The following is a 25,438-nucleotide window of genomic DNA, read 5'->3' as shown; positions in this document are numbered from 1 at the left end:
CCTAGTCTGCATGGATTACCCATTCATCAGACAAAATTGCTGATCTATCAGAGAATTCTTGCTTTATGTTCCTAAAGATCTTGATGTTTTAGTGAATAAAGCTTAGGTAATAACGTAATTCACTGTCTGCCTCACGGCGCCAAGGTCCCAGATTCAATCCCAGCTCTGGGTCACTGTCCGTGTGGAGTTTGCACATTCTCCCTGTGTTTGCGTGGGTTTCACCCCCACAGCCCAAAAGATGAACAGGTCAGGTAGATTAGCCACGCAAAATTGCCCCTTAATTGGAAAAAGATATTTGGGCACTCTAAATTTAAAACAAAAGATAATCACGTAGTTATCCAGTTTTCAAAAATATCTTCATCTCCTTTGTCTCTTTCTCCATAATGTAAAACACATCAGATCCCTTTTTAGATATTGATTCCTGCCTCGTTTTCTCTGCATCCCTCCTGAAGAAACACAGGAGATAGCATAGCTGATCTCAGGAACTTAGTGTGAATGGAATCAGAGAATGTGAATCCATTACTTCATGGCATATTGGCTGAATAGGACAGTAACGTCTACACCAACATACTGCAGCACTTTAGCTTACTATATCTTAATACTTCAGACAAATTTGTTGTTTTTAATTTAAAGTACCCAAATCAATTTTCTTTTCAATTGAACGGCAATTTAGCGTGGCCAATCTACCCACCCTGCACATCTTTGGGTTGTAGGGGTGAGACCGATGCAGATACAGGGAGAATGTGCAAACTCCACACGGACAGTGACCTGGGGCCAGGATCGAACCCGGGCCTCGGCGCTGTGAGGCTAACCACGGCGCCACTGTGCCACCCCTACTTCAGACAAATTTGTAACTAGTTAAAATGACAATATGAAAAATTTCAACAGTGAGCTGCTTTGCAAAGATAGTTATACTTCAAGTATTAATGCAGTGCTAGAACTACACAAACGTTAAGCACAGTTAGCTTGTTAATGCCAGATGTTAAAATGCCAAATTCGATCTTCAGTTCCAAAGATGTACAGGTTTGGTAGACTGACCATGCTAAATTGCCCTTTGGTGTCCATTCGTTAGGTGGGGTTACGGGATAGCAAGGGGAGTGGGCTTGGGTGGAGTACTCTTTCAGAGGATCGGTGCAGACTTGATGGACCAAATGGCCTTCTTCTGCACTATACGAATTCTATGATTCGCTCCAAGTACAAAAAAATGTTCTTTGAACTGGCCAATATTAATTTAATTTGATAGTAAAACAGTTTGTGTTTCTCCCTGTACATTCTGCACAAGTTGACTTCCCACCAAAGAATTTATTATTCAGGCTGATGACCACATGAATATTAAATTTAGTCTGACTAAAGGGTTAGCACAAATTGGCTGGGGATCCACTAGGCTTATCCTACATATCTATTTGGACAGGCACTGATGTTTCCTGGACCTACGAAAGATGGTACTAGTCTTTGTGGATCATCAGTTTTTAAAATGGAATATGGACCAGACATTCAACAGCCACTTCAGTTGAGGTTGAACATGAATAAAAGAGAAGATCAGGTAAGTAACTTGTACATATTCGACTTGTTAGATTGTTCCCTTTATCTTTACCCTTTTCGTCAACTAATGCTAAAACTATAAGAGTTGGATGGCAATTGAAAAGGTTTGTTTTAAAATGGGATGAGGAAGAAAAAGCTATCTACGTATCAGATGTGAAGTTATTATTTTTATTTATTGAAGATAAACCAGCACTGATTAATTTGCAGTCAGTTTAATATGATGAAGAATGACAAACTCTAGACACAGATAATTAATCTTAGAGATAATGCTATTTTTTGATAAGTTTCTACCCTCAAGTCTACTTTTAGAATCAATAATCTTTGTAACATTTTATTCATCCCATAATTTGGCCATAACATTTAAACTGACAAAAGTAGAAGCTAAAGTGCAATGAGCTTGTAATAATATTGGTTGCAGTAGAATGAGGTGCAACATTTGGAAAACTGCTGAATATTTAACAATGGGAAGATACTGCTCTATTTCTAACTATCTAAAATATAATGACAATTGGATCTTACAAATTTACACTTTGTGGTATAATATGGTGTCCTATTCTTTGGCTTTGACTCTAAAAGTCACTACTTAGAAAATTGATTAGTTATTAGTCTGTAGCTAGAATAAATAAACTAATATAATTAGAAGTTTTTCAACCAACTATGAGATTTTGTCTTAATTTCCGGACATCGTTGAAATAATGAGATTCTTATAGGTTTTAGATTGAGTGGCCATGAGTATAAAAAATTAAGTGTTAATTGGAATTTTTAAAATCCCTTTTGATGTAAACTGGAGCGATTTAGGGCTAATTTCTAGACAAAAAAGCCAAGGAAAAGGTAGAATTATTGGATTATACCAGGGGTGTGAAGGCATAGTTATAACCAGGGACTTCAAAAACTAGTGTGAATTCTCTGGGGTAGATAAGGTTTACAGGAGATCCAGTAGATGAATTCCAAATTTTGGAAGGGTAAACAATGAAAGATTTGGGTTAATCAGTAATCATTTATATGGTGCCCTCAATATAAAGTAACCTCCGAGGCACTCCATTAATAGGCGTAGTAAATGGTAACCAAAAACTTCTCAATACTCATCTCTTCCCCCAAGTTATTGAAAGATCGAGTTGTTTAGGAAGGATATTCTTGAAAGTAGGACAGAAACAGCTGACGGCACTATCCACGGTGGGGCAAATGGTAACAGAGATTGCCAGCCTCAAATGTGCAGGAATAGGGGAGGGGATAAGGCATAATTGTTGCCCTGCTACTGAAAATTGTGGACCAATATGTTTTGGGTAGAGAGTGATAAGCAAACAGGATTTATTGTGTGACAGGATACGAGCAGGTGGGCATGTGGACCGGTTGGAATGTTCGGAAAATGAGAAACGGAATCCCATCAAGGACAGCTTTAAAATAGCTACATCATAGGTGGCAAAGAGTTTCAGCAGAAGAAAGATTGAGGAAAAGACAGACACAAGTGGTGTTGTAAAGGTGGAGACCAACAATTCATAGGAGAATCAGCTGTTGATTGTACAGAACTCCAGGACTGAAAACGGTGTGGTTTAGCCTGAAAATCTGCCTGGGAAGAGAGAAAGTTCAATGGTCTTGGATAATGATTTTGATCATCTTGATCTTCAGTCGTAACAATCAATTTAACAGCTTCATTATGGGCTCAAATGCGGTACAGAAGTAGGATCAGGTATTGTCAGCACATAAACGCTGACTCTGTAGATAACGATGAGACAAGGATTAAGGATAAATTCTGACAGTGCAAGATAAGGAAGAGAAGCCATTGTTGCAAATGCAAAACTGGAGTAATTTCCATCATTTGAGTTCAAACATTTCACAGCCTCTCATTTGGGATTATTTTTAAATATGTCTCAGTAACACATATCTGCAGAAAGAAAATCCATTATAATTGAATCTTTGGGTGGGTCGTATAGGCCCATATCACTTCTGAATGTGGACGCAAAAATATTGGCGAAGGTACTGGCGGGTAGGCTGGAGGAGTGCCTCCCGAAGGTGATAGGTGAAGATCAGACGGGGTTCGTGAGAGGGAGGCAGCTCTTTTCAAACAGTAGTAGGGTATTGAACTTCATTATGGCACCGGCAGATGGGAATGAAACTGAGATGGTTGTGGCATTGGACGCTGAGAAGGCGTTCGACCGGGTAGAATGGGGGTATTTGATGGCAGTTCTGGAGCGGTTTGGGATTGGACCAAGATTTTTGAATTGGGTAAAGCTACTATATAAGGAGCCGAGGGCGAGTGTCCGCACAAACAACATCAGCTCAAGATACTTTTCTCTCCACCGTGGGACTAGACAGGGATGTCCTTTGCCCCCCTGCTGTTTGCACTCGCGATTGGGCCGTTGGCCATCGCATTAATAAGTTCGGGGGTATGGAAAGGAATAGTGCGGGGGGGGGGGGGGGGGGGTGGAATAGAACATAGTCCTTATATGCCGATGACTTGCTGTTATACGAGTCGGAACCGAGTGGGTTGATAGGGGGAATATTGGAGCTGCTTCAAGTGTTTGGGTCTTTCTCGGGGTATAAGCTGAATTTAGACAAGAGTGAGTATTTTGTGGTGTCTCGGCTGGGGGTTGGAGGGGGGCTGCTATTCTGCAGGGCAGGGACTCACTTTAGGTACTTGGGCTGCAGGTTGCCCGGAAGTTTGGGGGGGGGGGGGGGGGAGATCCGCAGGTACAACATTTCTAGTTTGGTGGGAAGAGTGAAAGCAGATCTGGGAAGGTGGGATGGTCTCCCTGTCACTGGCGGGTTGGGTACAGGCGGTTAAAATGAACGTGTTGTCACGATTTCTGTTTATTTTTCAATGCCTGCCAATTTTCCTGCTAAAGGCTTTGTTCAAAGAGACTGAGGGAAGGATTACTTCGTTCATATGGGGAGTGGAGGTGGCCAGAGTTAGAAAGGTGCTACTACAGAGGGGAAGGCAGGCAGGGGGTTTTGGGTCTTCCGAACCTGATGTATTACTACTGGGCGGCGAATGTGGAGAAGGTGCAGAGCTGGGTAAGAGGGGTTCTTTCCCAGTGGGTCAGAATGGAGGAGAGTTTGTGCAGGGGGTCAGGATTGAAAGCACTAGCAACAGCGCCACTCCCGATAGCCCCGGGGAAGTACTCAGGGAGTCCAGTAATAATAGCTTCATTGAGAATTTGGAGGCAGTTTCGGCAACACTTCGGGTTGGGGGCAGGGTCAAGGGAAATGCCGATTCGGGGGAACCACAGATTTGAGCCAGGGAGGTGGGATATGTTTTGGTCCTGTCCCAAGCTAGAGGATTACTGGAAGGAGGTTTTTAGGATAATTTCTAAAGTGGTGCACGTGAAACTGGACCCGAGCCCCCGGATGCAATATTTGGGGTGTTGGACCAGCCAGGGTTGGAATTGGGTGCGGAGGCAGATGTTGTAGCCTTCGCCTCGTTGATCGCCCAAAGGCAGATCCTGATGGGTTGGAGAGCAGCCTCTCCACCCTGTGCGGGGGGATCTGTTGGAATTCTTGACTCTTGAGAAGGTTAAGTATGAACTGAGGGAAAGGACAGAGGGGTTCTACAAGTCATGGACATTATTCATTATACACTTTTGAAGAACTGGATAACATCGAACATTAGTTGGGGTGGGTGGGTGGGAGGGCTTGGGGGGGGGGGGAGGGGGGGGGGGGGCAATAGATGTTACTGGGAATTCCTGATTCCTTTTTGCCAGTTGTTTATGTGAACATGTGGGTGAATGTTTTGGGTTTGGTGGGAGGTTGGGATCATTGTTATTGATATGGGGATTGACGGTGTAAATTGGGGAGAAAATGCGAAAAAGGAGAAGAAAGAAATATTTTTTTTTTTAAATAATTGAATTTTTGGGACTGTGAACACACAGTGTTTTATGCAGTCCTAAGTAATCCGGAACACTGCATTTATCTGTGGAAGTGCAAGTCACCAACAGTGGCTCGCCCTCAAATGCTGTTTACTTTCCTTTGGCTGATCATTCACTCAGTGCCATAGCATGGCTAGGATCAGGAATTAAATGATGGGGAGCTAAGCCTGGACCCAACTTAAAAACATCAGCATGGAATGACCTGCGATAACAATCTAATAATTTTCCTGTGATGGACTGGTTAAAGAGATTACCGTGTCCAGTTGGCTATATTCAGTCCTTGTGCATATCTTAACTCGATACAAGATTCATTTTTATCATCCAATTGTGCACACAACAATAAGAATTTTAATGAGATCCTGTTTGAATGGCGTTTCAAATTTTCTTTCCAATAGTTACAACTAAAGCTTGTAAATTAGTTTATAGTTTGTTTCGCAATATCCATTTCAAATGCAACATCGTGATATGGATGTGAGTTTGTGTTTTTCACATTCAATGGTTTTAAAATTCGCATCACTTGCATGCAATAAGATGGCAATTTTAAAAAAGTTACAAGGGGAAGAAAACAAAAATATTGAAGAGCAGTGCACATCCTACCGCCAGACGGTTTTATACATTTTTGCAGATAAATATCCAGTGACCACCTACTCTGCAAATCTGTAAAGAAGTTCAAGCATCAAGCTACAACATCTGGCAAGTTCTTGTGGATTATAAATTTCTTTTGGAAGTGAAAACCATATCCTGCATCAGGTCTCAGTGGGGTTTAATGCTGTCAGAGTATACTGGGTTTGTTTTGATCTGCATGCAGTAACACATATAGCATTCAGTTCTCACTAATAACATCCCAGTGTCTGGTGTGCACAAATCCAAAGGCTTCTAATTAAAGGTTAGCTTTAACCAAATACAGATCCACAGTAAAACACATGCAAGTTATTAACTCTGTTAAGGAACTGCAAGTTCTGAGTGTGAAGGGTACTACAGAATACAGAAGCTTTGTAGTATTCATCAGCCTGAAGATCAACAGCACATTTTAAAGTTCCTGAACTTCTGTGTCAGCACATGCTTTGTATGTACAGTGAATGCAAACAAAATGTACAAACTTGTGACAAATTGCACGATTATTTTCTTGTTCCATTTCAGAATATTTTGTCAATTACCTTTAATAAATGAAGAACAGGAATGCTCCTAATGAATGTATCACAATTTTATTTCCCCTCCCCCCAAAAAAAATCTCATTCATAAATGCTGCTAATGAGTCCAAGAAAAGAAATGAAGCAACAACGTAATTGCTTGCAGAACAACCACATATTTGAAATAGTAAACATCTGAGGCCACGTGACAAAGCACAAGTTCATGATGAAAACCAGTTCATCCAGTTCCGGATCTTACTACACAGAGGCAGTGAAAGTTCCATTGTTTGGTCCTGCTGTTAGTTTCAATGAGACTCTCCCACACATTTCCAATAACATACACCATAAAACAGCTGGTGGAGGTGTAGAGAGAATGAGTGGGTATGAAAATTTCTGCTGGCACCAAGAAAAGCTACTAACTACATTGTACAAGTGCCTGATCTAGAGAGAGAATTTGCGTGGAGTAATTTAGGGTTTGGCTGGGTAGAAAGTTGGTGACAGACATTAAGTTTATTGAAGAGAAATTTAAGAGTTGACTTATGGATTAGTCAGTAATTTGCCTTATTTTGATCTCCGGATATTCCTATGACTAAGTCTATAGTCAACAATTTGGCAGCATTTATAATCCCCTTAGTACTCTAGTCATCTGAACAAAATGTTCAATAGGATATAGATCATGAAATTGTGATTAAATCAAATCCACTGTTATTGTCCCTCCTGCAGTCAATTTGTTGGTTTGAAGAATCAGGCCGTTTAAAAACACACTTGATTGCAATCTTCCCGTAAAAACTTGGTAAGAATTCAGTGAACTTGCTTGTGCACACTGATTTATTTTTCCCATGCTAATTTGTTTCTCCTGCTCCTTTATTTTGCTCATTGAGCTAAAGAATCATGCTGAGATGCCGTTCTATAGGCACAAGGCCCCTGGTGTCATACCCAAGTAGAAATTCTTCATTCATGAGCCCTAACAGGCTATTCAGCTGTGATAGGCATCCCAATTAAATGCAATCTTGTCCTTAGGCACCAGATAGTGAACAGAAACCCTGGTTGAGCTACCCTTTTCCTCCACCAAAACCTCTGATGCCAAAATGTGGAACACTCGCACAATTATTCTGGTTGGAATAAGTTTAATCAATAAAACAGACGTAAGTCACTGAACTTCAGATTTTCCCAGTTTATCACAGTACATTTATTATGGAAACTATTGATATTAATGTGCTGGTTGACATGAATCACTCCACTGAATAAACAGATTGTAACACTGATCAAGGAAATACAGAGGGTATAGTCTCCAACTCAGTATACGAATGGAAAGATTGTAACAATTCCCAAAACTTACCTTCAATCACCTTATTCAACTGCACCCAATCCACAGAAATAGAGTTTTAAAAAATTACATCAGGAGCATAGACTCAGTTTAAGGGATTGGCTATTTAACAATGAAATGGGGAGAAAATGTATTTACTCAGAGAGTTATGAACCTTTGGAGTTCTGTATCCCATAGAGCTTTGAATGCTGGGTCGTTGAGTATTTTTCCAAGGCTGGGACCGATAGTTTTTGGACTCGAAGGGAACCAGGAGAGATATGGGGATCGGGTGAGCAAGTTGAGGTCATGAATATAGTCATGACCTTATTGAATGGCAGAGCAGGCTTGAGGGATTCACTCCTGCACCCATTTGTTATGTTTTACATTGAAATCAGTGAACTATAATAAAACATTAAAACATACAGCAGATCAATGTGCATTCTAAAGAGAAAGACTGGCCGCATTTGAAATCTAAGCTTTAATCTATTGTTGCGCCAGAGGGATCAGACAACAGGCACTGTTGGGCCACATCAAAAGTAAACCTCTCTCTTTATGATGCTGTGCTTTTCCAACATTTTCTCCTTTAAATCCATAAAACAAGTTTTCCTGGCATTCGGGATTAACATCACCTGGCAGATTACTATCCGGCACAACAATTTGCACTACAGAACACATTGTCTGCAGAGAAATATAACAACATTATTTACAAAGGAAGCTGGGGAGAGGGTTAAATGGGTGAACAGAGTGTAACTTTTGAGTGGTTTGGGGAAATAGGAGGAATAGTGATTGGGAAGTGATTTTCTGAATGCTGAGGTTTGACCTTTAAAAGCTTGCCCTTTGATGGTGGAGCGGGGACAGAAAGAAGGATGTACAATAAGCCAGAGTAATGGAGAGCAAGACACAGATATAGCAAAGCAGAAGGTTTACAAAGTAGGGTAGAGCCAGGCTATGACACGATTTATGTATTAGAGTGAGAATTTAGCAACTATTTGTAAGCTTGGTGTCATTTGACTCAGATGAGCTTCGATCACATATCTGTTCCATCGCCAAGATCGTGTCTCCACCTGCTTAATGTTACCTGACTTTTTCCCTACCTCAGCTCGTCTGCTTCTGAAACTTTTGTTGATGCATTTTTTTTTAGACTTGACCATTCTAACTCACTCCTGCTCACTGGGTTCCAATGTCCTATCTTCCATAAACTTGACATTTTCCAAAATTCTACTGCTCATATCCTAACTTCAATAAGTCGCATTCACCCATTACCCCTGTGCTCAGTGCCCTACACTGTTTCCAGGTTAATCAATCCGACTTTAAAATTCTCATCCTTGTTTTCAAATCCCTCTATGATCTTGTCCCTCTGTATCTCTGTAATTCCCTCCAGCCCAGTAACTTTGAAGATATATATGGTTCTCTAATTTGGATTTCTTAAGCAACTCTGGTTTTAATTGCCCCATCATTGGCGGCTGTGACTTCAGCTGCCAAGATCTGGAATTCCCTCATAAGTCTCTCTGCCACTCTTTCCTCCTTTATATGCTCCTGAAAATTTAGCTACGTGACCAAGCTTTGGTCATCTGCTTTAATATCTTATGTGGATCAGAACCAAATTATGTTTTATAATGCTCTTTTGAACGAATTTGGGACGTTTTATTACATTGTTAGCGCTATATAAATAAAAGCTGTTGCACAAATCAATGTGTTGAGGGATAGGGATCTGGAGAAGGTCAGGGAATATAAGGTAATAGACAAGTGGAGCTTAGTGCAGGGAATGCTCAATTCCAATACGTCTTGACAAGTTTCTCTCTCTTTCTAGGAGGTAGTAACTCTCCTCTGAAGTACTGATTCTTGTGCAGTGGAAATCCTTAGATGCCCCTTACAGAGGGGCTCTTCACGCATGAACCGACATATTACATTTCCAAGGGTTGTAAAACCAAGGGAATAACAGCCAAACCTAATGTCATCATCATCACCTAATGCCATCTGGACAACCTACATTGCATGGGCCAGCAACCAGGGACAATAACTGTGGCTGATTTTTCCCTTCCCTATTCTAGAATAATTGTGGAGCTTCATTGCTGCCTCCACTGATGTCAGATAGTTCAGCACAATCCAGAGACAGAACTTGGGACTTTGATCTAGGTCAGGGTTTTTCAAACTCAGGGTTGTGACCCACGCGGGTGTTGGGAGGATCGCGGAGTGATCGGGTTCGGCATTCCCAACTGTGGGAGAAGCACCCAACGGCCATGACCGGATTTTAAAATGCCAGCGTCAGCACACTGTTCCAGGACCAAATTTATTTTTTTAAATGGCAGTCTTTCAGCCAGATGTGGCGGCAGAAAGCAAGTCATGAGCCCAGCACGTACACTGCGTCACGTGGTCTGTGCTTTGGGCCAAGGAAGAGAGATTCAAGGAAGATTCAAGGATGAGAGATTCCTCCATTTGGTAGCTGCCAGCAAGCAACAGGACTAAAGATGGATCATTTTGTAATAAGGAAGAGAGAGGAGAGGGCCAGAGTTACAAACTGGCCAGGATCTCACAACTGAATCTGCTGGAGAGAGCTCCTCAGACAGTCCACGGCGATCCTCCCAACACCCGCGTGGGTCACAACCCTGGTGTCAGCTCCAGGCCTCTGACCAATTAAGAAGAAGCTGACATCAGGTATAAAACAGTATAAGATGATTTCTTGAGGTATGGCTTTATTAATTGTGCCACTGCAAATCAGGATGCAGAGTCCATGTGTGTTATGTACAGGGAAGTACTGGCAAATGAAAGTTTGAAACCCTCAAAACGTCAAAGGCATTTGAAGACTAAGCATGGTGAGTTTGAGAGCAAATCTCTAGATTTTTTTCAAAGGATTCAGTGAGAACTTAAATCATCAACTGAAGTCCTTAGCGGAAATCTAACATTGAATGAAAAAGCAAGGGAGATCACTTGTCATACTAAAGGTAAGCAAATATGGTGTGTTGCAAAGGTCGGCCTGCATGGGTCGCGAAGGTCGACCGGTTGGTAAAAGTGGGTCCCGGGAAAAAAGGTTTGAAAAACACTGATCTAGATGACTCAGTACCACAGAACCATTTAGTCATCAAACAAAACTAGTCAGATTTTGTTTTAGATGGTATGCCAAATTTAATAGGGTTTTAAGGGAAATTATTTCTAAAGAATGTTGACGTACTGTAAGAAATCAGAAAATTTCAGAATTGGTAACTATAATTATTTTGAATGTATTGGTTAAAAAGAAAAAGCCAAGTGAAAATATAGCATAATCTGCCCGTTTGCACACTAGATGCCAAAAATGCTGTGCATCATTTCCTATAAGATCACTCATCCTTCCTCTGTTGGAAACGGAAGCTACTCCTCCAAACTTTTACTTTGTCAAAGGGAGGTTGTGATGGCACAAAGTTAAATACCTCACTACAAAGCGTGTAGTTTTTATTTTTTAACAAACTAGTTACTCCAATGCTCACATAACAATTTGGGCACTTTAGATATTTCCACAAAAGGTTATTTTATGTTCAGCATGTTCAAATGCTCAGTGCTGCTTTTAAAAAATAACACATAATGAATTGCAATTACAAAATGTTTCCCTGAGACCTCATTCTATAGAATAAAACGGGGACTAAATCAAAGTAAAATGACTCATACAACGGCAAATTTAAACCAGATGGCCGCAAATATTAGCTAACAAAATCAGATAATTCAAAGGTCACCATAGGTTTTAACTAAATGAAGACACCCATCACAGAGTTACTGAAAAAATATATCTGAGCTTTAATCATGAAGTGAGAGGAAAGCCAGAAGAAACAAGTATGAATGATATGCATTTATAAAGGTTTATGTGATTGTCATTAAAATCTGTACAAAACACATAATTTATAATCTTTTTATGTTTCACCACCAGACAGCTCAATACAGATTTCACTGTGGCAGACTTTATTACTCAGGTAAACAGGATTTCTTTTTATTGCTCAGGGAAAAGGATTGGAGTGTTTTACTCCAGCTGCTTGCTACTCAAATATTTCTCGAGTAACCCAGGGCTTCCCATTGAGGAGCGGCTCTGATTATAGACTCATGTGGTACAGGAACCCCAAACCACAACTTTGCGGCAGTATGCCAACCTTAACCTTACTTTAAGTCAAAATAGCACAGGAAAGCTGGTCTACCTAAAAAGGCTATCCTACAAAAGTTTTATTTTCACTCTCTGGGGAAAAAAATGACTGGTCATTTTTAAATTAACAAGTTTATTTTCAAATTACTGAATCACAAAAAAGCAAAATAGAATTTAAAAATCCACTATGTATTTGTGACAATCACTAAACACCTATTACACTGCAATTAATGCTATCTTTCTCTAATAACAATTATCTGTAGCATAAATGAATTTGTGAAACAAAACTGTACATTTTCCAAAGACACATGGTGCACTGTATCAAATTAGGGAATGAATTTCTCATGGAATGAAGCAATGTTGCGGCAACATGCTAATTTACAAGCTGTGCATGTTAAAAGTTTTCTGTCTCATCTATTTTTTAAAAATATATATATATTTAAAATAATTTTGGGATTTATTTCCTGTTACTAAAGGCACATCACACCCTCACCAGTTTGGATTACCTGCAACCCCTGCATCCTGGCTTATACTGCTGTTCGCCAACCAATTTGGATTTGTGTGAAAGTTAGTGACTGTGATTGGCTGCAATTATCCCTCCTCAACAAATGGGAATGTCCATATTCTGCACTAACGCAAAAAGACAAGTTCAAACTTAATTTGCTCATTCTGAAGAACTGCAAATGAAACCCCCCCTCTCTCGCATGCTCTCCACCCCAAAACTTTGCTTAAGCCATTCGAAAACTGAAACTAAAGGAAACTTTGATTTTCACCTGAACTGCCTGTTGGATTTGTACTCCATGATAGAAAAGGGCTGGCAGTTAAATATGGGGACCTGCAGCATTTGGCACTAAAGGAAACCTGCAGACTTTGAAAATAAAAGGAAACTGTGAGTTATAAAAAATAATTGCACCCAGTCAGAAGATTTTTTAAAAGTGGTAATCAGAAGCACTGTTGCTTTGAGTTTTAAAAGAAAGTCCTGGAACATTCACAAAATAATAACAGAAAAGAGCTAGTAAAAATAAATTATTAGCGGACCACTTTAACACCAAAGAAGTTTTGAAATCTTTTAAAACAGAGAGGAGCCAGGGCAGCACGGTGGCGCAGTGGATAGCACGTTGCTCACGGCGTCAGGGTCCCAAGTTCAATCCTGGCTCTGGGTCACTGTCCGTGTGGAGTCTGCGCATTCGCCCCGTGCCTGCGTGGGTTTCGCCCCCAAAAATGTGCAAGTAGATGGATTGGCCACGCTAAATTGCCCCTTAATTGGAAAAAATGAATTGGGTCCTCTAAAAATTAAAAAAAACAGAGAGAAGCCACTTTGCAACATATTTAAACGGCAAAACAGCGACTGAAAAGAGGAGAAAATGAAAGGCTGAAAATGGCCGGTCACATCAGACCTTTGATGAGGTCTGTTACTTTGATGAGGCTGTTAAACAGTGGAGCTCCAACACTGAACTAAGTTTTTTTGTCCTTGCAAATGGAACTGAAAATGATAAAAAGGTGGCAACTTTTTTAAAACTATGGTGGGATCTTAAACATTTGGTTCATTAAGGAGCTTGGTGCAGCCCAACAAACCTGGCACAAAATCGTATAAGGACATTATAAACATCCTGGAGCTGCAATTTTCCCGAGTCAATTGTCATAGCAGAAAAAATTAGGTTTCACAAAGGAAACCAGGAAGAGGGAGAAACAATTACACAGTATCTTGCAGTATTTTTTAAAAACTCACTGAATATTGTGAAGTCAATGAAGTACTGAACAATAGCCTCTGTGACAGGTTGATCTGTGGCCTTCGTAGTGAAGCAATCCAGAAATGCCTCCAGACAGAGGCTAACCTCACCTTGCAGAAATTAGAGATTGCAGTCTCCATTGAGCTGGCAGTAAAAGAAACACAGCATTTGAATACATCAACCCAAGTGCATAACTTGGCAGTTGAGCATACAGCTGAGAACCGTGTAGAAAGCTTGGTCACCATTCATCTGAATGTTGGCGCAGAGACGTTGAATACAATCAGTGTGGAGAGAAGTGTGTGTAATAACCAAAAGGCAACACTGAATCACAAAAGCAAACCAGAGAACAAAATATCTGTAGTCTGGTGTGACAAGATCATCAGTGGCAGGTAGTTCACTGGGTAATACCGCTTCTGGAGCTGGATACAGGGGCAACCATTTCTCTGGTCCCAGATGCTGGTCGGGATTCTCCGATCCCCCGCCGGGTCGGAGAATCGCGCCACAACTCTCCGACGGTAGCCCGCCGATTCTCGGGCGCCCGCGGGATCGCCACCGCGCCAGTCGGGGACCGTTGAAAGCACCCACTCCCGACGATTCTCCGCACCTCGACGGGCTGAGTGCCCACCGGATTTGGCCGAGCCTCGCTGGCATAGGTTACATATTGGCCGACCCGGCGGGACACCGGAGTTCTGGCTGCGGGGGCCATCCTGGTGAGGGGGCGGGGGTTATCTAACTCCGGGGGGAGGGGCCTCCACGGTGGCCTGGCCAGCGATCGGGCCTTTGTTCTTCCGCGCCGGGCCCCTGTAGTGCTCCGCCATATTGCCTGGGGGCCGGCGCGGAGACGGGAACCCACGTGCATGTGGGGACTCGCACTGGCTGTGGCGCGCATGCGCGGACCCATGCCAGCCATGGCGTGCCGGCTGGAGCAGCGGACACCACTGGGGCATGCCATTGATGCTGTTGGGCATCACAAAGCACCCTCCAGGGTTAAGGCTATTGAGGATTCTCTGGCTCCTTGGAATATCAGCCAGTTTCACTCGTTCTTAGGGCTGCTGAATTGTTTTTTATTTTAAATATTTTTTATTCTCCTCCTTTTTCACATTGTCTCCCAAATTTACACCCAACAATAAACAATAATCAGTAACGAATGTAATGTCAATCCCCTTATCAATAACAACGGTCCCATCCCCCCACCAAACCCCAGACATTGGCCCACATGTTAACATAAACAAATGACAAAGAGGAATCAGGAATCACCCATAGTCACCGTTAACACATACAGTCCCCCACTCCCCAACCCACCCAGCCCCAAACCTCCCTAATGTTGGATGTGATATAATTCTCAAAAGTGCATAATGAATAATGCCCATAAATTGTAGAACCCCTCCATCCTTCCCCTCAGTTCAAATTTGACCTTTTCAAGTGTTAAGAATTCCAGCAGGTCCCCCTGCCATGCCAGAGACCAGGGTGGAGAGGTTGATTTCCACCCGAACAGAATCCGCCTTTGGACGATCAACGAGGCGAAGGCTACGCTATCTGCCTCCATGCCGGTTTCCAACCCCGGCTGGTCCGACACCCCAAATATGGCCTCCCGAAGGCCCGGGTCCAGTTTCACGTGCACCACTTTAGAGATTACGCTAAACATCGCCTTCTAGTAATCCTCCAGCTTTGGACAGGACTAAAACATATGAACGTGGTTTACGGGGTCTCCACCGCAACGATCACACACATCTCCTACCCCATCAAAGGGCCGGCTCATCCTCGCCCTTGTAAGGTGCGCTCTCTACTCCACCTTCAGCTGTATCAGCCCCAGCGTTCACCCTCCGGAGCACCTCACACCAGAAGCCCGCCTCCACACCCTCTCCCAACTCTTCCTCCCACGTTGCCTTGATCCCTTCTAGTGGCACTTTCTCCTCCTCCAAAATAGCTCCGTAAACCGCCGACACTACCCCCTTCTCCAGTCCCTCTGTCGTCAGCACCTCCTCCAGCAATGTGGAAGCCGGCTCTACTGGGAAGCTCTGTGTCTCCTTCCTGGTAAAGTCTCGAACCTGCATGTATCTAAATATTTCCTCCTGCTCCAGCCCATACTTTGCTCCCAGCTCCTTCAATCCCGCAAAACGACCCCCAAGAAATAAATCTTTTAGTATTCTAATTCCTTTCTCTTGCCATCTCCGAAAATTTCCATCCCACTTCCCTGGCTCAAATCTATGGTTCCCCTGAATTGGTATTTCCCTTGACCCTGCCCCCAAGCCGAAGTGCTGTCGAAACTGCCTCCAAATTCTCAACGAAGTTAATACTACCGGACTCCCTGAGTATCTGCCGGGGGCCGACGGGAGCGGCGCTGTTGCTAGCGCCTTCAGTCCCGACTCCCTACACAAACCCTCCTCCATTCTGACCCATTGGGAGCCAACCCCTCTCACCCAGCTCTGTACCTTTTCCACATTTGCCACCCAGTAATAATACATCAGGTTCGGAAGACCCAAACCCCCTGCCTGCCTTCCTCTCTGTAGTAGCACCTTTTTAATTCTGGCCACCTTCCCTCCCCATATGAACGAGGTAATCATCCCTTCAATCTCTCTAAAAAAATGCCTTTGGCAGGAAAATCAGCAGGCATTGAAAGATAAACAGAAATAAGGTTGCTGAATTGTTATGGGAGATTCATTCCACAGCTGGCAACCCTGCTGAAACCCCTGCATGAGCTTTGTGTCAGAACAAAATGGACAGAGGCCTGTGATGCTGCGTTCGAAAAGGCAGAAGAAGCGCTGATAAATTCCGAGGTACTGATGCAATTTGACCCCTCCTTACCTCCAACTTTTGTGTGGTGCATTACCTTATGGGTTTGGGGCTATTGTCTCACATATCACACCTTCTGGTGTGGAGAGGCCCATAGGGTTCACTTTAAGCAAAGCAGAGAGCCAATTTGCTCAAATCAAATGTGAAACACTGGAGATCATTTGCAGACTCCATAAATTTCACTAGCAGCTGTTTCGATGGAAATTCACACTCCTAAATGATCATTGACCACACATGTCAATGTTCAGTCCACACACAAGAATCTCTTCTTTAGCTGCCAGCAGGATGCAGAATTGGGCATTCACATTGGGTGCTTACATACAGGACATTAAATATCAAAAATCTACCTTGCAATGGCAATGCGGATGGTCTTTCAAGGCTGCCCTACTAATCAGCCTCATCTCCTTGGATTGCCACCTGACCATGGTGGTGAGGCTCGAATGTTCCGTTGATCGCAAAAGCAATGCCATCGGGAGTCTTAAACTCCTGGCAGGGTTACCCATGGCAGTAAGGTTGGAGGGAAGGAACCAGACCAAGCGCAATCCAAAAGAATTCCTCAATGGTGGAAGATACTCGTGTGGTATAAACGGCTGCATTGGCACCTGAAGGCTGCAGCAGTATGGAGATCCCCATTCGTCGAGGTTCCCTTCCATAGAATTTCCAATCATCCCATCGAGTCTGCACCAGCTCTTGGAAAGAGCACCCTACACCAAGCCCACACCTCCACCCTATCCCCGTAACCCAGTAACCCCACTTGAACCTTTTTGGAAACTAAGGGCAATTTAGCATGGCCAATCCACCGAACCTGCACATCTTTGGACTGTGGGAGGAAACCGGGGCACCCGGAGAAAACCCACACAGACACGGGGGGAACGTGCAGACTCCGCACAGACAGTGACCCAAGCCGGAATTGAACCTGGGACCTTGGAGCTGTGAAGCAACTGTGCTGCCGTGCTAGCCAGCACAGAACTTACCCATGTTAAAAGTTGTCCCGCACCAGACATCTACCTAGAGGAAACCAACATATCTCCTAAACAGACAATTGGAGAAAGGGGACGCAGGCAGAACCGTGAGATCCGGAAGACCCTGGGCGGGATTCTATGATCCTGGGGCTAAGTGTTGACGCCATCGTAAACGAAGGAGTTTTTTATGACGGTATCATATGGCCCCTAGGATCAGCGATCCTGCGCTGCACAGGGGGCCAGAACAGCACTGGAGCGCCTCATGCAGCTCCAGTTGCCGATACGGGCGGCAGCACGGCCGGCGCAAGTTCGTGCATGCGCGCCACAGCCGGCGCGAGTTTGCGCATGCGCTGCCTTCTCTGCGCCGGCCCCCGGGCAATATGGCAGACCCCTTCAGAAGCTCGGCTCCCCCCTGGGATAAGCCTGCCCTCCGATTGGAGGCCTGGCCTACGTGGAGGACCCCCCCCCCCTCCCCCCTGGTGTCGGATCCCCCCTCCCCCCACACCAGGATGGCCCACGCAGCATGAATACAGAGGTCCTGCCGGGTAGGACCACACGCGAACAACGCCGGAGGGACTCAGCCGAACTCAGCAGGCACTCGGCCCATCGCACGGGGAGAATCGCCAGGGGGCCGTGTTGAGCAGCCCCCAACTGGCGGCGAACGTGCCGACGCCATTGGTGCTGATTCTCCGACTGGCGGGGGGGTCGGAGAATCCCACCCCTATCTTCGGATCAGCACTTACATGGTGTAGTTTGATACAGTCGTATCGCTCTTCGTATAGGAACAGGAGGGGGATTTGGCAGCTTTCTTCATGACTGAGCAGCCCTCTTCAGGATCCACTCTGCTCACCTGGTATAAGCAAAGGGCTATAAAAGATACCCTAAAAATAGTTTGTTGCATCCACCTGGCTGGAAAACCACATCCTGCAGGCTTGTCAAATTCCGGTCCGAAAATCAAAGTAAATTTCAGAAGATAATGAGCAAAGTAAAACAATCGACCGGAACAGAAAACTGTCCTTATTGTCCGTGAACTCAGGCACTTCCACATTGACGGCCCTGCAAGAAACCCGAAGAGCAGACGAAAGCAGCTGAAGAAAGATGGTGGTGGTTACACCTTCTTCTGGAGAGGAAAACCCGAGGGTCAGTCCAGGATAAGGAATTGGTTTGCCATCAAGAATGATGTCGTTTTCCGTGTGCAGAAATTAATTGTACCTTGTGGCCTTTTGAAACTTGTGTGAAATTGAAGGTACCATATGATTTGTCATGGACATATGTTGTGTATGGTATGTTAATAAAAAAAAAGAATGATGTCGTCAACTGTTCACATTAACAAGGTGGACCTTTCTGAGAGGGAAGGCGTTGGGGAAGAGGGGGAGGGAGGGGGTCAGGCGAAGATTGGGAGAGGCGGGGAAGGGGAGTCGGCACCATCCGGGGCTAGGGGCAGTTGGGGACACATATGTACAGCATTTTGTGGGTATGAGCGAGCACTCACCAGACAGGCAGGAGTCAGACTGCGTCATACATTGAGGAGCACCAGTACTCAGTGGGTAATCATTATCCCCTGCCTCCGACAGTGACCCATTGACAGCGCCACCTCAGTGAGGGCCTCCCTAGCCCCCCAGGCTTGCCAGACCCTCGCACCTGTCCTCCATCCTCCAGCTGGTCCTGCAGGTCCTCCTGGGCAAATCCTCCAGCCCCTCCAGGTCCAGTGCAGCGGGAGGCCACTGGACCTCAAACCCTGTACCCCAGACCCGCACGTAACATTACCTGAGCCGGGCACTTGTCCCCTCCCCGATGCACACCACACTCTCTGGGGCTCAGCTCCTGGGTGTTCCGATGTTGGCTCTATGTCTGTGGTGTTGCTTCCTGCAGTGTTCAGGCACAGTGTCCAGGCTTCAGGGTCTGATTGGGATGCTAGTCAATAACTCCCACATGCTACACATACCAACGGGAATCCACTTGGGAGATGTGAAGTGCTCACTTTTGAAAAAATAAATTTAGCAGACCCAATTTTTTTTTTCCCCCCAATTAAGGGCCAATCCACCTAGCCTGCACATCTTTGGGTGTGGGGGTGAAACCCACGCAGACACGGGGAGAATTTGCAAACTCCACATGGACAGTGACCCAGGGCCGGGATTCGAACCCGGGTCCTCAGTGCCGTAGTCCCAGTGCTAACCACTGTGCCACCGTGCTGCCCTGTGAAGTGCTCACTTAACTACGACTACCAATTCCCTATTAGCAATATCATTCAGCCGTGCGGCCAGAGGCTTCAGCGGTCAGTGGGAGTTATCAGTGGTCGGACAGGCAGGGGCTGGGGTTGCCCCCTTTAAGGGCACACACGATCCAGGGGGTGATCCAGGGGTGACCTGCGAGCACTGAGACACTTGGATGATTCCATGGCATGGTCTAAAGGCCAGGAACGTTCTCCCTGGTAACCTAACAAATATTTATCTGTCAGCCACGTCATTTAATGCTGTTTGTGGTGACCTTGCTATGTGCAAATTGGCATGGTATTTCCTGCATTACAAGAGTGACGACAGTAAAAGTATTTAATTGGCTGTAAAGTACTTTGACACATCATGAGGTCATGAAAGGCAGGAAAAACAACATTTGCAAATTTTGAGTAACTGCACAGACAATTCTTTTTTAAAATAAATTTAGAGTACCCAATTAATTTTTTCCAATTAAGGGGAAATTTATCGTGTTCAATCCATCTACCCTGCACATCTTTGGGTTGTGGGGGAGAAACCCACGGAAACACGGGGAGAATGTGAAAACTCCACACAGACAGTGACCCAGAGCCGGGATCGAACCTGGGACCTCGGCGCCGTGAAGCTGCAGTGCTACCCCTGCACCACCGTGCTGCCCACTGCAGAGACAATTCTGATGCATGGCAGTTGCCCCAGTGTCCCCACTGATCTCAGAATCCACCTCTGCAAAGTAGCAAAAACTGAGAGCTCAGAGAATTGCTTCATTATGTCCCCATTCCTATATAAGCAATTCTGCCGTCAAATCTAATTAATTATGCCTTTGACAGAATTACAGAATCCCTGCAGTGCAGGAGGCCATTCAGCCCAACGGGTCTGCACTGACCCTCCGAAAGAGCACCCTACTCAGGTCCACTCCTGCTCCATCCCTGTAACCCCACCCAACCTTTGGACACTAAGGGACAATTTAGCATGACCAGTCCACCTAACCTGCACATCTTTGGGCTGTGGGAGGGAACCAGAGAACCTGGAGGAAACCCACGGAGCCACAGGGAGAATGCACAAGCTCCTCACAGACAGTCACCCAAGGTTGGAATCAAACCCGGTTTCCTGGCGCTCCTACTGTTTTGCCTGCCAATCCTTGATTCCATTGTACCTGGGGCCAGATCCTTCCTCACCCCTTGAAATTGACCCTCCTCCAATTATTTTCACTCTGAATTGCTCCTTGTCCTTTTCCATTGCTAACCTAAACCTTATGATACCTTGATCACTGTCCCCTAAATTCTCCTTTACTGACAGATCCTTCAGTCCCCAGAACCAGATTCAGCAACACCTCCTTCCTCAATGTGCCAGAAACATAAATGATCATGAAGATTCTTCTGAACACGCTACAGTTCAGAAAAACTTCTCCCACTTCGCCCTTTATAGTACTACTACCCCAGTCTATATTGACTTAATTAAAATCCCATTATAACTACTCTCATTTTGCACTTCTCTGTAATGGTTCCTCTGTCCCACTATTCTATAAAATAGACCTAATAGTATAATGGCGCCTCAATTTTTCTTAGCTCTAATGAAATTGATTCCATCTTTGGTCCCTCTAGGATGTCCTCTTGGTCTCCAGCACTCGAATATTCTCCTGAATCAATACTGCCACCCCTCCTCCTTTCTTTCCTTCCCTATCTTTCCTGAACATTTTGTATCCAAGAATATGTAGTACCCAGTGCTGTTCTTTTTTGAGCCAGGACCCTGTTATTGTCTTGACATCATATTCCCATGTGGCTACCTACACCTGCAGCTCACCAACCTTATTTACCACACTCCATGTGTTCAATGCATTCACAGAAAGCCTAATTTAGACCTCATTACATTCGCTGTTACTGTGACCCTACCCGATTGCCTTACCATTTCTTTTCTGGTGCTGTCTGTCCCACTTCTTTCTGCAGTTAATGCATTTTTAAATAGGAAATTAATTGTGTCATTTAAATTGTACATCAGCAATGCCATTTCAACTTTGGAAATGCTACTCTATCTATTCTAAATCAGCAGGGGTCTGTCATAATATACACACAAGTATATGATGGTGCACAGACAGGCATTGATTGACACACAGGATGACCAATGAACACACAGAACACAGCAGCCAATCACCAGACAGGACACGGCCACTATAAAGCCAGAGGGCACTAGTTTTCCCGCTCTCTCAGGGTGCAGCCTCTGAGACAGTCAGAGCCTGTGAGCAACAACTAGAACATCCACCATGTGGTAGCAAGATAGTCTGGTCAGGTTAGCCTCAGGTCTCCAGTCAACTCAGCATAGTGTCAACCCACAGTTAAAGTATGTATAATAGTTAAGAGTTCAATAAAATAGAGTTGCATTCCTTCAAGTGTTGGAAGCCTGTATCTCTCACTGCTGCAGTAAACGCAGTCCTCGCAGACTCAGCTTACCCAACACATCAGGGTCCGTTTGACATTTTATTATTCATTATCTAGCAGAGTCCAGCCATTCTAAAACTGCATTTACCTTGTTGTCTAGTTGGACTGAGTAAGATCTAGCTGAGCCACTCACCCACATTTAGATGAAAACAGGTGCACTGTGAAAGCCCAACATTCCATTCACGCACATGCTGGCTGTAACATTACAGAGATGCTCATCTTTACCACAACGTCACTACTGAAATGTACTTCAGCAGCTAGAGAGATTCCAGAGGAGAGTTATGGAGATGCTCATCTGCGACATCGTGATTGAGACATGTTGCAATGGGGACAGCTGGAAGAACGAAATAAAAAACAAGTCCATAAATATCCATCAGGTTTACACGGATATAACCATTAGCTGCAGAAAGCCAGTCTTGAGAGGTGTTCGTTAAAGAACAATAAACCTCAATGGTCCTTTCCAGTCCTTTGTTCCCCTTGTTTTGATATTTCCTTTGTTGTATTAAGGAACTGCTTCCTCAATTTTTTTATCCAGTATTGCCTGGCAGTTCCAGAAATTTGAAAAAAGTTCAGATTCTCATTTTTACCCGATGTTGAAGGTGCTGAATAATGCTGGAACATTTGCCTGTCTTTTCTCTCTACAGGCAGTGGCCTTCCTGTAATATATCTCTGTCATTTTTCTGTGTTTGTTATTGTTCTAATCCAGTGTATCATTGATCCATACATGGAACCGGTAGTGAAATTGCTTCAGTATCAGTAGTTAGGCTGACAAGAATTATTTCATCCATTTGACAATTATTTTGATGAAGTATGCCACCTCCAAGAGCAGTTGTCTAACAAGTTATAATAGGGACTTCAGTACTTTCAAATACAAACCACTAACTCAAATAGTGCATAACATTCCAGCCTTTGAAGTTACAGTTACAAATATTTTTAAAATAGAACTTTTATTGGAATTTGGATTACAATGATTTTTCCCCAACATTTCTCTATTACTTCTATGCCAATTTTCTCCATGTACCCAAGGCATCAATTCCTTGCTGCGTTCCAGTTCCACAGCCTCTGCCACCCATGTTATGTTATGCAAGTGTCCATTATTCATTGTCAGCGAGCTATTTTACCATACAGGCATGACAACTGAACTGGATTTTGTTCTTGTCTGATGACTATCCACGTGTATTTCCAGCAAAGATCAATTGATAATGACCATGAAGGGGTGTTTGGATCAATTTTCTCTGTCTAACTAAGAGGCAATTTGAGCAATCAGATTATCCTCCCACCACCTAGGGTGAGATCAGCTAATTCAGCACAGACAAGGAATATTCCTCGTCTAACACAGCTTCTTATTGTATAAGCTTTCTGAACCACCAATGGAATATGTGTTCAAATATGTGATACAAAGGAAGGAGATTCTATTTTACCTGTTAAAAGCAATAACAATTCAAACATATTGAAAACTATTAATATTCTTGTGCAATTAATATTGTTTTATATTTATTCTAGTTTCTAATTTTAATGAAATATAATTTGTGACACAGTACTTCGCAGCATATTTTCTTAAAAATTGTTAAACTCATGAGCTAAAAGACACTGGAGTTTTCCACACTTAACTGATAGTTACACAGTAGTTCTGGACATTGAATCCTGCTATCCTAGACTATCTTCAAAGGAAGACAAAATAAAGTATAACTGTGAGCGCACACAACTTCACCCATAATTCAACCACACCTCCTGATTGAAAAAGGAGCCAAAGACAGACAATTAGTTTATCAGCAAATTCTTTATAACGATGTATGGACAATTCCATTTTGCCTTGACAATTCTCTGTGAGAATATCATTTCTTTTTTAAAATAATTTTTATTGGAATTTTTTACAGAAAATATAAAAATATAACAAGTATAGCAACAAGCAGTAATATGCAACTAACAGCCCCATAACACCCACAATTCCCCCCATACCGTAACATCACATGTATCACACTCCCCCCACCCCCCCCAACAAGAGAACTTAACCATAAATTAAAATTAAATAAATCAAATGTAAATAAAATAAACAAACATAATCAACGTTCTCCCCCCCCCCCCGGGTTGCTGCTGCTACTGTCCCAGTATCCTATCGTTGAGCCAGAAAGTCGAGGAAAGGTTGCCACCGTTTAAAGAACCCTTGCACCGATCCTCTCAGGGCGAATTTAACCTTCCCAGGGATAAAGATGGGCAAGCACTGGAAGAGGAACAAGAACCTCGGGAGAACCGTCATTTTGACGGATTGCACTCTGCCCGCCAGCGATAGCGGCACCATGTCCCACCTTTTAAATTCCTCCTCCATCTGTTCCACTAGTCTGGTGAAGTTAAGCTTATGAAGAGCCCTCAACTCCTGGCCACCTGCACCCCCAGGTACCTGAAACTCTTCACTGCCCTCCTGAAGGGGAGCCTCCCCATTCCCTCCTCCTGATCTCCCGGGTTCACTACAAATACCTCGCTCTTTCCTAAGTTCAGCTTATAGCCCGAGAAGCCCCCAAATTCCGCTAACAGCTCCATCACCCCCGGCATTCCCCCTCTGGGTCCGCCACATATAACAGCAGGTCGTCCGCATACAGCGATACCCGGTGCTCCTCCCCACCCCGCACTAGACCCCTCCACTTCCCTGACTCCCTCAAAGCCATGGCCAGCGGTTCAATCGCCAGTGCAAAGAGCAGGGGGGACAGGGGACACCCCTGCCTAGTCCCACGATAAAGCCTAAAATACTCCGATCTCCTTCCATTTGTGACTACACTCGCCATCGGCGCTGCGTAAAGCAGCCTCACCCATTTGATGAATCCCTCCCCAAATCCAAACCTCTCCAGCACCTCCCACAAGTACCCCCACTCAACTCTATCAAACGCTTTCTCTGCATCCAGCGCCACCACTATCTCCGCCTCCCCCTCCACTGCCGGCATCATGATAACATTGAGCAGTCTCCGCACATTCGTGTTGAGCTGCCGCCGCTTGACAAATCCTGTCTGATCTTCATGAATTACCTCTGGCACACAATCCTCTATCCTGGTAGCCAGGATCTTCGCCAGCAACTTAGCGTCTACGTTAAGGAGCGAGATAGGCCTATATGATCCGCACTGCAAGGGGTCCTTATCCCGTTTCAGGATCAAAGAGATCAGTGCCCCCCCCTCCCACGCCTCATTGAAAGTTCGCACCAGCAGGGGACCCACCAGGTCAGCATATTTTTTGTAAAATTCTGCCGGGAACCCGTCCGACCCCGGGGCCTTACCTGACTGCATTTGCCCGATCCCCCTGACTAGCTCCTCCAACTCTATCGGCGCCCCCAGCCCCTCTACCAGCCTCTCTTGAACCCTTGGGAAACATAGCCTGTTCAT

At 44.3% G+C, this 25,438-nt stretch overlaps 1 protein-coding gene across 2 annotated transcripts in view; it reads right to left on the bottom strand.

The window, feature by feature from the left end:
• The window catches only part of LOC119954987 (small integral membrane protein 29-like), a 126,723-nt gene that overhangs the window by 48,347 nt on the left and 52,938 nt on the right, over positions 1-25,438 (bottom strand). The window contains exon 2 of one of the 2 annotated variants that reach the window (XM_038780761.1): positions 22,204-22,404. The exons of the other annotated variant lie outside the window; for it this stretch is intronic. The gene's annotated coding sequence lies outside the window, so the exon portion shown is untranslated. The remainder of the gene's footprint in view (positions 1-22,203; positions 22,405-25,438) is intronic. 2 annotated transcript variants of the gene reach the window in all.

The sequence above is a fragment of the Scyliorhinus canicula genome, chromosome 20 (genome assembly GCF_902713615.1).
Source record: "Scyliorhinus canicula chromosome 20, sScyCan1.1, whole genome shotgun sequence".
NCBI lineage: Eukaryota > Metazoa > Chordata > Chondrichthyes > Carcharhiniformes > Scyliorhinidae > Scyliorhinus > Scyliorhinus canicula.
This window is presented reverse-complemented; position numbering and strand designations above follow the sequence as displayed.